The sequence below is a fragment of the Protopterus annectens genome, chromosome 2.part0 (genome assembly GCF_019279795.1).
Source record: "Protopterus annectens isolate FY-2018-M chromosome 2.part0, PAN1.0, whole genome shotgun sequence".
Taxonomy (NCBI): domain Eukaryota; kingdom Metazoa; phylum Chordata; order Ceratodontiformes; family Protopteridae; genus Protopterus; species Protopterus annectens.
This window is the reverse complement of record NC_056728.1, coordinates 1453882153-1453896806: the sequence shown is the minus strand read 5'-3', so window position 1 is coordinate 1453896806 and position 14654 is coordinate 1453882153.

The following is a 14654-nucleotide window of genomic DNA, read 5'->3' as shown; positions in this document are numbered from 1 at the left end:
GATGAGACCTTGGGACACAGGTGGACAGTAGTCTCTCCTTTGATAATCACATCACCATAGTAGTCTGGAAATCCTTCTACATGGTACACCTCATCACAAAAGGTTTCTCATCCAGAAAAAAAGAGGTCATTGTTCTCCTCTACTCATCAGTCATTAGACCCATTACAGAGTACAATGCCCCTTTTGGTATGTACCTCATAAGACATCTACAACAACTGGAAAGGCCGCAGAAATACCTCACAAAGAGGATTACCGGCCTCAAACAGATGCCCTACGCAGACCGTTTCCAAAAACTCCAGCTTTACTCTGTCACATATCACCTACTCAGAGGTGATCTCTGCCTGACATACAAAGCGATGTCAAACCCAGAGCTGTTGGACATGCTCCACTTAAAGAAATCCCAATCCCTCCGAGCTACATGCTCTAGGGACCTAAACCTTGCCACCACAATAAACAGAACATGCCGGAGGGATAGATTCCTGTCCCAGAGACTTCCCATACTCTGGAATAAATTACCTATCTATATCAAACAAAGCTCCTCATTAGCACTCTTCAAGAAAAATCTTGATGATTGGTTGGGAAATAGGAAATTCACCCCAGGGATCACCTCTGTGGCTCTGCTCGACAGTGGCACAGGAAAATAATTTTTTTGGGTAGCAAAAGCCAGGGTACCTTTTTGGCTGGGCTTGTATAGGCCCCAAGGCCAATAGCCTAGTACCTACCTATGAACCTAGGAACCTATTGGTATGAAAATTAATTTTCGAAAGGAGTAGTTTATAGTAAGTGGGCTAATTTTACCAGGCTCTGAAGAATGAGAAAGGGCATAGCTTTATTATTATCAGTCTTACCTTCTATCAGATATAGTGAACTAGTGGAAACATTTACAAAAGTATTTTTGTGAGTTTTTATGATTTTAGATGTATCTAGATACACATGTAAATGCTTTGGAGATGTGACAAGAATACTTATTTAAGGCAAGGAACAATTATGTATCTCTTCTGCTGGTTTAATACTAATTCAACTCATATTGTATTCGGTGAAATAATTAGTTGGACTTACACTGTAAAATAATTTGCTTTGTCAGTAATGAATTTTGTCTACCTAAAAATTCAAAAAGATCTGTTCCTGAGTGAAAATTCAGTACTCTGCTATATCTACAACTATGTTACTGCAGATGCCTATGTGAACTTCTATGCTGATAGTTCTACATTCTGTTGCAGGTTTAATTGTACGGTCTGGCCTTTCTGGCCTGTATTGTGACTGAAAAGGGTCCTTGGACAGGTTCACCTATGTGGTTAACAAATATTAAATAAATTAAAAACATATTTCCTACTTTCACAAAAAGTAAATAAACTTCACAGAGGGTTAGATAGTGACTGAGTAACTTTAGTGATAAAAAAATGAATGACCCTTAAAATAGAGTGGGACTTTGTATAGAGACTTACAGAATTCGAGCAAAGGCTGCTCCCATGTAAGAGAAACTGTATGATGATAGCACTGATACATCTCCTTCAGTGTGACAGGTTATAAGATGTTTGAGTGCATACTTTGAGATACCAAGATAAGCAAATCTTTGAATAGATTTATCAGGCTTCACCAGAAAAAGTTCATGCAAAACAGCACTTGCTATGACACCATGATGAGAATTCATAACATTTATTTATTTTTATTTTTTATCAAAAGAACAAGGTTTTCTGCCTTTAACCCAATCCTGGGGATTCATTAACATGTGTGTAAATGTCAGCCTAAGCCTACACATTCCATTCATGCTAGCTCAATGAGCAGCAGTGATCATCAAATATGCAAGCCTCTAAGCAAGGCTACATGTCAAGCAGCCCATGTTCATGGCCAGAATACCTGCTAGTATCTGCACTGAGGTACACAGAGGCTCTAGCACACAATAGAAAGAACAGACTATAAATACATTTAAACCCATTAAATGAACATGAACAGATGACACCATGCAAGGCAAGGGCAACTTGAAGTACATAATTAAGAGTTAGTAGGAGCATAACAAGGAACGTGTAGATGTATATAAGTAGAATAATGTACAAACAGCAGTAAATAATCTTATTGATAGCTATAGAAGTAGTCTTGTCCACTTAGGGGCACATCTACATAATAAAAAGGAAATACTAACAAAAGAATATGAGAGGGACACAGCTAGAGTGTAACAAAGTGATTAAATGTTATACATCTAAAATTAAATTGTCGAGGTGAGATAACAATTGACAAGGAAGTTGATACCTTAGGGGATATTGCATATACTACAGGTAGTGCACATCAGGTGTATCCAGAAAGTTATATTTTGTAACAAACTTTATGCTGTTGTCCCCATCTATCATGTAAACAATTGTACTCAGTTCTATAGATATTGACCTATGCATTTCAGAAAGGGACATTTTATTGTCATTGTTGTGCATGTGTAACCACAGAAAGGTTATTGTAAAGTTAAAACTGTCTTGGCAAAGTATGTGTTGCATTTAATTGCACATTATAAAATAAGTGGTGTAAACTTTGGCTCTAGATGATTGTCACTGAAGAAGTAACACCCCAACCTCATGTGAAAAAAATGGGAAAAAAGGGTTATGGATGGATGGAGGGATAAAATGTACTTTATGTTTTCCACTATATATTTCCCGAGACATGCTGAGAAAAATGTTGTACTCATATAAATATATCGAGAATGGACAGCTACACCCATGTTGCAGATATTGAATCTACTCTGTCCATGTGACATATACTGTGCAAGTAATCAAATGGAATAATTTGCATCCACATAAATGATGTTAGAACATATATACAGGTTAAATAACTGTAACACTTTGATTGCCTTACCTGCATGAACAAAACAATAATGTAGTTGTAATGGCAATGCACACACCTGTAGCAATGGGGAATTACTGAGAAGTATCACAGACACCTGTGAAATCATTCCAGTAATATTATTAATTCAGGAAAACAGCATTTGCAGCAGCAACCTGGATGTTGTGAATGGTAGGAAGTTTGTGACTGTTCATACATGCTGTGTATGTATGTAGTGCAGTCTAGAAGGATATGACACTTTGAGCAATATGTCAACAGAATAAAGATCTGATATAAATATTAACAGTTATGCTACTATATCAGATGTGAGAGATATACATGCATTTGCAAAATGATGGCTACGGTCAAGTAATATACACAGACATGCAAGTAAATCAAGGTATAACTCATGTATACACAGTCCCATGACAACTGTGTTGGGTGTTTAGGAATATCATTTTGTATATCTCTATGCATAGGATATATGTAGGTGTTTAACAAAAATGGATAGGTAGCCCAGATAAGAGTTAGGCAAAATAAAATTACATCTCCCCAATATGGTATAACATCAGCCACTGGGGCAATGCATCAAATGCCAGGCTATAATTATTTACATACGATGCATTCATGGTACTGTAATCAATCATATAATGTGCGCCCTTGCTGCTGCAACTGCCAGAACATAAATGTTGAAATAAAAAGTCTGTCAATGTACACATGTGAATGCAGTATAGCTTCATGTTGTACCTGACATTTACCTCTGAAGTGAACCTGGTTATACACGAGTAATGCCTGTATGACAGTAAAGTGCCATACATCACACCCATGTGAAACATTAACATGTATTAGTAAGTGACATGTTGAAGGTTTACATTGCACATACACCAAATGTACACTGACCTGTGACAAAGGTACAAAGGTTGTTATCTTCCTTAACTATGTCAATATTTCTGTTGTGCAGAGACTGGCAAGGACAGCCTTGCAGAGGCTATTTCTGTTACTTCTTGGCAAAAAAGAACAAATGATAAGAACTGCCTCATAACATTGACTATTTAATGTTCTTTGTGCTCATAAGGAAGTACAGTGAGAACTACAATAATATCAACTAGTCAGCACAAAACCACAAGAAAGTATGATAACACAGCCCACTCACACTTTGTGATGATTTTGCAGCATAGCACACTTCAAGAAATGATGACTAAGTCCTCATTTCCTTTAAATTCCTATATTGGGAACAAAATTATAAAATGTGTGCATAATTGTTCACAATATGTCATGCAATACAGATCAGTATTTTGAAGAATTCAAATAATGCCTGTGAGCATTCATTGGCATACTCTTCAGTTACATCTTGACAGACTCCAACACATGCCTGATCCCAGACCTCATAAAGGGAGGTCTATCAACCACTGACACCACAGAAAGAAGCACTATAGAAGTAAACACTTGTAAAATATATAGACAATACCAGATTCAAACTCATGCCTTACTAAATCCATAAGCTAGAGAATATTGTGTCATTTCCTGATGTCACAGTAAAAGGGTTACTACAGAGTTGAGATAAATCACATTTCAAGAAATGGGCTCATCAGAGTGTAACAAAGCAGTTGTCTGTGCTAAAATGGACAAAAAGTATTGAAAGAACACTCTCTGGCAGTGTACGCATCAGATCTGTGTTTGAAGCCATATCGTGCTGCCACTACACACACACACACGTGCACACACATACGCATACATGCATGCACATACAAATGCATGCACACATACATACAATATTTCCACACTGTTGAATATGAGCCACCTATGTCATTACACAATCTAGAATATGTGGTATCAACCGAAGGTGCCACATGAAAAGTTTGATTACAAGAGTGAGATACTTCATATTTGAATTGATGACCTCATCAGTGTGTTACAAGGAACGTGTTTTTTTTTAATTGCAACTAATTTATGGGAAACCCTCTCCTGGTTTAAATGTTTCTCCAGAGTGGAAGTGTCTACATCAGTCATGTGGATGAAACCTATCCTACCTAGTATGACACAGACTCATACTGAAACCATTTCCACACTGCTGGATTCATAACCCTTATCTATCTAGTAACATAATCTAGAAGTAAACAGTATCAAACACAAGTGCTGCAGGAGAAGTATTATTTTAACTGTGAGATAGAGCACATTTGAAAGGATAACCATAACTACATCAGTGTGCAGCAGAACAGATGTTAATATTAAAATTGTAACAAAAAAAAAAACCTGATATAGGAGCACTCTCCCAGTGTAAATGTTTTTCCTGAGTGGAAATTTACATTTCAGATCTGCTGCTAAAACCATATCTACCTGCCACTAGAGACATAGCCACTTACTCCACACAATGTTAGGTTCAAACTATCTATCTAATTGTACAATCTAGATTACACCATATCAACTGCAAGCACCACAGGAGTATTACAAGAGTGAGATAGTGTGAATTTGAAAGGATGACCTCATCAGTGTGTTACAGAGAAGATCTTTTGACTGAAAATGGAAGAAATTTATAGGGGACCCCTCTCCCAGATTAAATGTTTCTCCTGAGTGGAACTGTCCACATCAGATGTCTGAATGAAGACAGTCCAACTTAATACTGCAGATGCACACACTCATGCTAGTCAGTCATTGCTGTATTCAAACTCTTGCTTAAGTATACAATGTAGAGTACATCCTATGAAATGCAAGCATCCTAGAAGTCTGACTTTAAATGTGAGATACTGCACAAACATAAGGATTACCACATTAGTGTGCTGCAAACAAGGTGGTGTGCATCACACGTTTTGGTGAAAAGGAATGTACTTTGACATGCAGAAAAACAGCAATATGTTGATCACAAGGAAGTACATTCTGCTCAGATAAGTTATATATCCTGACATTCATGTACACTGTAGTACTGTGAGTGCCATGGGGGTGTTTCACAGTATAGTGTATTGAAGATAATCACACTGTTGAAAGAATGGATTGAAAACCAAGCATTTCTGACTGTTCAGCTCAGGATGATTTATGTAAAAAACAATCATTTGATATGTCAGTTTCAATATTTTCTCATAAATGTGCAATATAATTTAAAAACATATTTGTCAAGCATATGAAAGCAGACTGGTTAATACCACTCAAGAAGTCTGTGTGCAAAGCGTCCACACCACTGCACATCATTTGCAAGTATAATTTGTTGGACTGCAGACATACATTTACATTATGTAGTGTTTAGACAGCATCACAGCTAAGTCATTGTATACTGAGTACAACAATCCATTATAACATACACAAGTAATATAAGACACTGACATTAGTTTTTTTTGTGAAAATCGCTTCTTGAAGTGCACACCTAACAAGCTCATTTGTGCAACTGATGACAAAGTATTAGTGCATGCGTAATTATATTTTTAGGTTTTAAACTTTAAACAGGAATTTACAATGATCTTTCTTACACCATGTCAACCTTCACCCAGATGAGGATCACAGCCATATAAACTGGATTCTAATCTATTTGATAATGAATGGGTGTTATGTTAATGTTTTCTGTGACATGAATTACTCATTTGTCCTGATAATTGCAGTAACCTACTCACTATATGGATAATACAGGTGCGTACTTAGACTGACCTTATATCTGGTGACTATTCATGGATTTGAGGAAAGTTGTACTGCTCCTGATGCAATTGTATGTGTTTATATGGCATCATGGAGTACTGCAGACACAACATGATAGCATGCATGAAGTTGTAATAGCTAAAAGACCTCAGAAAGTGCATAGCAATATAAATTGATACTTCCTACCACCGTATGTGTGAATATTAGCAATAATTTTAAGATGGGGCTAGTGAAATATGTTAAACCATAAAGCCTTGATTGTACCAAATGTCTTACACTTATTTCTAGGAAGGTATGTCCCTGTACAGAAGGGAACTCGGGGTGGAGGAGTCTATTTATTTATTATTTATTATTTATTTGTCTTTGTTTACTGGGAAAGTCCGACTGGGTAATTCCTATTTTCAGCAGAGGCCTGGGGAGAAAAGCTCCATTTGCTTACATTGCATTATACTAAGTTCTAATCGGACACAGAGTAGTTGCATTTCTATTTACATTTATACAGAAACAGTAGTTACATTTATACATTCTAGGATTTTACAGCAGTGGAAGTTACTAAAAAGAAAGCACACATGTGACTTAATGGATTGTACAGGCAGCACTTATGTGTAAAAACGTTTTTGTCATTTCAGTAAGAGGCTGAGAATATTATGTTTAAGTAGAATATTTGCAGAGTATTATATAGTGAACCCCAAGTTTTAACCTTGTGATGAGCATGTACAAGACCAGGATTGGTTAAGATGTTGTTTAAGTAGTGGTTTAAAACTAATGAGTTTGTCTGAGAGGTTTATTTGTGTGGGGATACTATTCCAGACTTTAGCGATGCATTGAGAGCAGAGTGAGTTTCCTGAAACATTATTTGAGTTATTTGTAAGTAATAAGAATTTGTTACTATAACAGTGGTCTCTTGGTGGACAGTAGGGTAGTAATAAATTTTGTAGTGCAGGGCATTTTTCTGGATGATGAAAGGGCTTGTGTGCTATAGTTAGTTGTGAATATGTTAGACAGTTGTGCAGTTCAAGCCAGTTTCATTCTTTTAAGTTAAGACAACTGTGGGTCCTACGAGGGAGACTGTTGGTAAATTTAGCCATTTTATTTTAGCAGGAGGCAAGTTTTTTTTTAGTATTGTTTAAGTTTGTTAGGATAGGAGAGGCGTGTAAGAAAGTCAGCAGTAAGAAGCTGGTGGTTAGAGTTTTTCTTGCAGTACCTGTAAGGAATCCATTGATCCTATAAAGGGAGCCTAGTTTTGGATGAGTATATTTAATGGTGTGCAGTATATGGTGGTCATATTTGAGCTTGTCGTCTATATTAAAAACAACATTCCATCCAGACTAGTTATGACCCACTGAAACTCATACAAGTGCAACTCATCATAAACAGGGTGTTGTACTATATGCTTGCAACCTTTAGGTCTGCCTCCATGTCCCAGGAAACCCATATTACCTATCTCAATGTAGTAGAGACCATCACCATTCAAACCAATATGATATTCATGGGGGAACTCAACTACCCATCTATAGATTGGGAATTCTACACAAACTCTAATGCACAAGCCCCAGCAATTCCTAATTTTTTTTCCGAAATATTCATAAACTTTTTTTTTCTAAATATTTGTATTAAGTATTATAAATGAATAACAAATAATATTATAACACTATATATATATATATATATATATATATATATATATATATATATATATATATATAAATTGCATTAATACATAAAACATACTAAACTTTAATAAAAAAAAAAAACAAGATCAGCTATGTACAAGGTATCTACTTATATAAGAAAGATACATTCAAGAATTTAAAATGTATATTTCATGACTGGTTTAATATCCATTTATTTAACAAATTCTTGTTTTTCATCCACAAATTTAATGAAGAAGTCATTCTAGTGTTTTTTTCTTTAATTGATAAAAATCTCCAATTCACAGGTTTCAGTTGCAATATTAAAGAATTCTTTCATTAATAGAGTTGAAACACTTTTCCAATTTTTTGTGATCACATTCCTCACAATTGACAGGAGAGTCCAAAGAAGACAGTAGTCAGTTTTCTTAACACATGCAGAAAATTGGTCCCGGGATTCATAAAGCTTGCACCAGATGCAGGCATAGCGTCAGCGTTCTAACACCAAATATGGCTGCCGAGCGATCCAGGTGCGAGCTGTTCCCACATGCACTACCTGCATACGCTACACCCGCACAACTCCCGAACCCTGTATGCTAATTACCCCATGTGCAGCAGTGTAGCATGCAAATGAAGGTATGTAGTGATCCAGGAAGTGGTGCAGGTGTAGTGTAAGCATGCAGAACTGTCAACCATAGAAAACAGTTTACATTTTTGCAAACATAAAATCGAAGCCATGACAGCCAACCAACACATGTATTATATTGTTAATGTATGCCAATGGCTAAATATATAGCCATTGGCATAAAAAGATGTACAAAATCTAAAATTAACATTTAATATATATAGTCGTACTATTGCGACGTGGAAGCGCAGGGCAGTGGCACGCAAAGGAGATCGCAAGGAAAATATAAAAATATAGAATAAAACTGCAATATAACACATATCATGATTTCCCCATAATAGTCAATGGCAGGCATGCTACACCATACTATGGCGCAAGGGTTGCTAAGGGGCTGTGACAGTGTTACACGCGGTAGCTAGGAATTAGTAGGCAATGCCATGCAAATGAGAGGAGTAATAGTGAATCACAAATTCCCTGGTGGTGTAAGGATGCACCTCACAGCATAGCGTTATAACACCAGGTGTGCCCTTGAGATAAAGATGACATCAAGAGAGGGGTGTGTCGCTATTGCTGTAAGCACATTAGAGCACTACTAAACCAGTTTGCCCCTAGCTAGGCAAAGCTGCAGGATAGGGGTGTGTTGAACTGGCCATAGCTTTGCTTAGCTGAGAGTACACAAGGTAACCGAGTATGCATGTGAACAGAGATGAAAACGCGCATAAACCTGGTAAATGGGTTCGTGCGGCGCGCACTGCTGCTGAAACAGGAAGGATATAGGAAAGAATTAAGGAAATGCTGCAGCAGGGAAATTGGAGTACAAATGACTAATTAACACCTAGAAGCCTACAGTGGGCCATTGACAACAGCTAACAAGACTGCAAGCAGCTACCTGCAGAACAGGAAAGAGGAGGGGCTGTACTGCAAAGAAAACAGTAAAGTGTCACAGCAAAACAAAGCCGATTTGCAGTATATCAGCTACAAGACACATTTTGCCATGACTGGGTAGGGAAAGTACAAAACAAGAAAGACGGCAGGTGGGTGCATGCCTGATAATGGGAGGAGATCCAGGTTTAAAACTGAATTAAAAGGCAACAGATTAATCAAGGCAGGCAAGCATAACTCCACAGTAAAGGCCCCACACTTGCAGTACTCATTGTAAAACCCATAATTAAGACACTCTGCAGCTGGAATAGCTTATACACACCCAATGATATCAGCAGCATCCATAGCACAATAGTATAAAGTGTGAAAGCACCTCACACACATTTGTGTATTCCCATACACTCTGCACCAGTGGTGTATACAGACGTGGAACTTTTAGTATTTACATGTTAGGGGCTGCCATAGCTTTGATCCACCAGCATGTGTTGGAGACTGAAGGTGGTGTGGAGGATGATGCACATGACCACCTCAGGCACCAGAGGAGGAGGAGAGTGTTCAGACCCAGGCTAACCTACCAGGAGCTACATGATCTGGAGATAGTAGAGTGTTACAGGGTGGACAAGGACATCCTGCAGAACTTGTGGAGCTGTGCTGGCCATGCCTCAGAGCCAGAACAAACAGAGGGGAACCCATCCCAGTGGATATGAAGGTATGTGTAAGCCTGAGAATACTAGCTACAGGTACCTTTCAAAGACCAACTGGGGATATTATGGGGATCTCACGGGCATCAGCATCCAGGGTACTACACCAGTTCCTGGATGCCATGTTAACACATGCCAATGAACACATATACTTCCCCTGAATGCAGAAGGAGTTGGCCAGCAATATGAATCTCTTCCAGCATGTGACAGAATACTCAGAGGTACTGGGTGCAATAGACTGCATGAACATACACATCATGTCACCACCCGGTGAGCAAGGTAGGCGCTACATAAACCACAAGGGATACCCCTCCATTAACTGCCAGGTCATGTGCAATGCCCAGTGCATTATCATGGATGTGTGTGCTGGCAGCCCTGGAAGCTATCACGACTCCCACATCTGGCATGCCTCATAGCTGTATCAGTTATTTGCCAGGGGGGACATCCCAAATGGCCACCTGGTGGGGGATGTTGGCTATGCACTGGAACCGTGGATGATGACTCCAATCAGTAATGCACATGCACCCATGCAGGAATGCCATAATGGGGCACACGCACAAGCCAGAAACATCATAGAGCGTGTGTTTGGGATGCTGAAATCATGGTTCCCTTGCTTGGACATATTTGGTGGAGCCTTGCAGTACTCTCCAGGCACGTGTGCCCACATCTTCATAGTATGTGCTATGCTACACAATATGATCCTGCAGAAACAGCTGCAGCAGGGACAGAATGGTGATGGCCCTCACAGCCCACCACCATTGCTAAGGGCCCCACAGGCACAGAGGTACTCAGATCATGAACACCCTGAGCCAGCTCCAGTAGACAGACGAAGGCGTGCCCAGTATGCCTATGCCTTGGCAAGGAGGGAATGTATAGCAACACACTGACAGTGTAGGCACCTAGGGACTAACACCTTTCTCCACCTGCACACACAGTAAAAATGGATGGCACACACACAAGACTACATGTAAATTGTCATGTATAGGCAGTCTACTGTGTGCATCCAACATAGGCAGCCCTCAACTATTGCACACACAACTGCCACTGGCACAAGGTAAGTCAACACCTGAACAGTAAATTAAGCTATCATCATTTGCTGATACTGTATGTATAGGTTCATAGGTAGGTACTTGGCCAACTGCCAGAGGCCATTCATAAGCCTGGCCGAAATGTGTCAGCTTTTGCCACCCCATTGATTCATTAACTGTCCGTCTGTGGAGCAGAGCCAATGGCGGGATGCCTGGGGTGCATCTCCTGTTCCCCATCCACTCTTCAAGGTTTCACTTGCAGAGTGTTAGTGAGGGGCTCTGTATAATGTAGTTAGGGATGTTGTTTTAAAGTATGAGGAGTGTCTGTGATAGGAATCTGTCCCTCCAGCATCTTCCAGTTATTGTTGTGGCAAGGTTCAGCTCACTACAGTGTGTGGCTCACTGTGACATGGATTCTCATAGGTGGAGCATATCCATTAAGCCTGAGTTCGACATGGCTGTGTTGGCCAGCGGAGATCATCTCTGGGTAAACGAGATGTCACTGAGTAAAGCAGGAGTTTATTCAGTCTGGCTGCAAAGGGCATATGTTTGAGGCCAGTAATCCCCTTGGTGAGGTACATTCGTGGACCTTCCAGCTGTTGGAAGTCTCCTCTGAGGTACATCCCAAATTGGTTATTATACCCTATGATGGGACTGATGAGTGATGCGTAAAGGGGCACTATAACCCCAGTATGTCTACATGGCAACCCTTTAGTAATTAGATAGCCTACACAGAAGGATGTCCTAACTACTTTGGAGATATGATTGTCAAAGAGGAGATCACTATCTACCATAGTCCCCAGATACCCCATTACCTCGTCCGTATTAAAGTGGCTGCCACTTATGTGTTAATATGTGGGTGCTTAATATTCCACAATGGAATGACCATGCAGTTAGTGGCACTTGGCTGGAGGCCATGATGTTGACACCCTGTGTCGGTCTCTGTGAGGCCCCTTGAGGGATGTCTGCATCAGCTGGACTATCAATCATGGCTCCCAGTTCGCCGTCATTGCCAAACATGGTCTGCCATAATCCACCTGTGTTTGCCTGTACCTCTGAGAAGTACATGCCGAACAGTAGGGCTCCCAGGACTGAGTCCTGTGGGACACCAGTCATGACTGGTCAAGAGTTGGACCTGGAGACCGCTAGTCGTACCATGTGGGTTCTGTGTGTAAGCCCGTTGGTAACCCAACCTGTGATGTATGGGTGTATGTACAGGCTGGTGTGTTTATCAATAATACCTGAGTGGGACATGGTGCCTAAAACCTTGGCAAGGTCCAGGTAGTATGTGTGAACCACCTCTCCCATCATCTAATGTCTTGGTGACTGTATGTAAGACGTCAAACAGGTTCAGTTGGCAATGCACTCAGCCAAGCTGACATGGGTTGGGTCACGTATTTGGAGGTTACCAATGTCTCTGTTAATGAGTGCCATGAGGATGTGATCCATACCATTGCAGACCAGGCTAGTTAGGCTTATGGGGTAGTAGTTACCATGGTCAGTTATGATTCCACCTTGATGGAGTGGAATAACAATTGCCACATGCCATTGTATGGGCATGTAGCCTGTGGAGAGGCTAAGGTTGAAAAGCTTAATTAGGTGGGGGGGGGGGTCAGTTTGTCTTGTACAGTTTGCAAGATGCAGTCTGGGACAACATCTGCCTCCACTGACGCTGTGTTCTGCTGTTAGAGAGGGCCATTTCCACCTGTGTGTCTCTGATGTGTGGGATACTGTACCTTTCAGGTAGTGTTGTGGGCTGTTTAGAGAGTGAAGTATGCAAGGATGTTGGCGATATCAGTAGGGTCAGCATAGTTTGTGCTATATTTCACCAGCACAGTGCAAATCTGTGTGTCACCACTTAGATCCTTGACTTAGCCAAAGAAGGCTTTGTGGTTATCTTTCAAATCCTTGCATATTTTCCTGCTGATGTTAGCCTTGGATGATGTAATGGGGGACCTGCGTATCATATTAATAGTGGTCACGGATGTCTGTATTTGCTGTTTGTCTGGAACACTGTCCTACTCCTGTAGTATAGCCTGTTTATTGGAGAGGTCCACCAGACTGGTGTCCTTGTCTAGGAGGAGTGAGGCTTGGTTTACCAGTGATGGCACAATCCATACATCTGTGTAGGTGCTTATAGATTGCATTTCTAAATCTGTCTGTATCTTGAAAAGTGTTTCACCTTAGCAAGGGGGCTGTGAAACCCCCCACCCCTGTCACTAGTAGTGTAAATTTAGCTGTAGGAAAGGTATACACTGTGGTTTCTGTGGGTGGGAGAGATGCTTGGGTGTGGAAACAGTGAATAGTTCATAGTCAGATCTAACCAGTGACTGGTTAACCTCTGCTGTGGTGCACCTGTTGCCCATGTTGGTGATGACCACTTCTAGTATGTTTCCACCCCTCGTTAGGAAGGTTACCACCTGATACAGGGCACATGAGGTGATAAATTCCAGGAAGCGCTGGCCCTGGAAGTGAGTACTTGAGTAAGTTTCCCATTTAATGGTAGGGTAGTTGACACCGACCAATGCCAGGGTGTGCATTAGGAATGTCATGTTCTCCACTGTCTCCAGGTAGGTGGAGTGGTGGTCCTGGGTCATGGAGGGTGATCTGTAGCAGGCCACAGTTTACATTGCAGTTGTGGCTGATGTTAGCTGCACATGAATGATCTCAGAGGTATCATGCTGCCCCACTAACCTGGATGTGTAGGTATCCCTGATGAATATGGATACACTCGCTCCATGTCTGTGTCAGTCCATGTTCTGTGGCTGAAATGTGTGGTATGAGTTGTAGTCTGGTAGTGCTGCTGTGCTCTCAGGAGCCTTAAGACAGGTCTCAGTTACTGCACAGATGTTGACATTGTCAATCCTGAGGAGTGTTATGAGTGCATGCATGTTGTGATCACAACCCCTGGTGTTGAGTAGCATAACCCTCATTGATTCTGCTATCGTGCTGTTTACGGAGCTGGTATTCACCTTTGAGACTCTCCTAAAAAAGGCACCATGGGGGTGCCAATAGCCTTGGCCAGTATTCCAAAGCCTAAGGCTGACACATAAGCCGGTATGGTATTGTTGCATGCATGTTTCCCATCTGTGCTTGTTTCTCATCTCTCCTGTAGGTAACCCACTGGTAAGCAATAGAAAGCCTTAAACTTATACAAGTCTTCTTGCTTCCAAGATAGGCTTTTCGAGTGACTACGTATCGGTGTTCCGTATGTTCTCGCTGTACTTAACTGTTTGCTGACTACTTGGTGATTTCTCACTGTATATTGTGATCTGAAAGTCTGTTTATTCATATATTATGGCTGTGATGGCCTGCACTTTAGAGGTTCAAAGATAGCTTACTACCTATCTGCCCAAGGGCA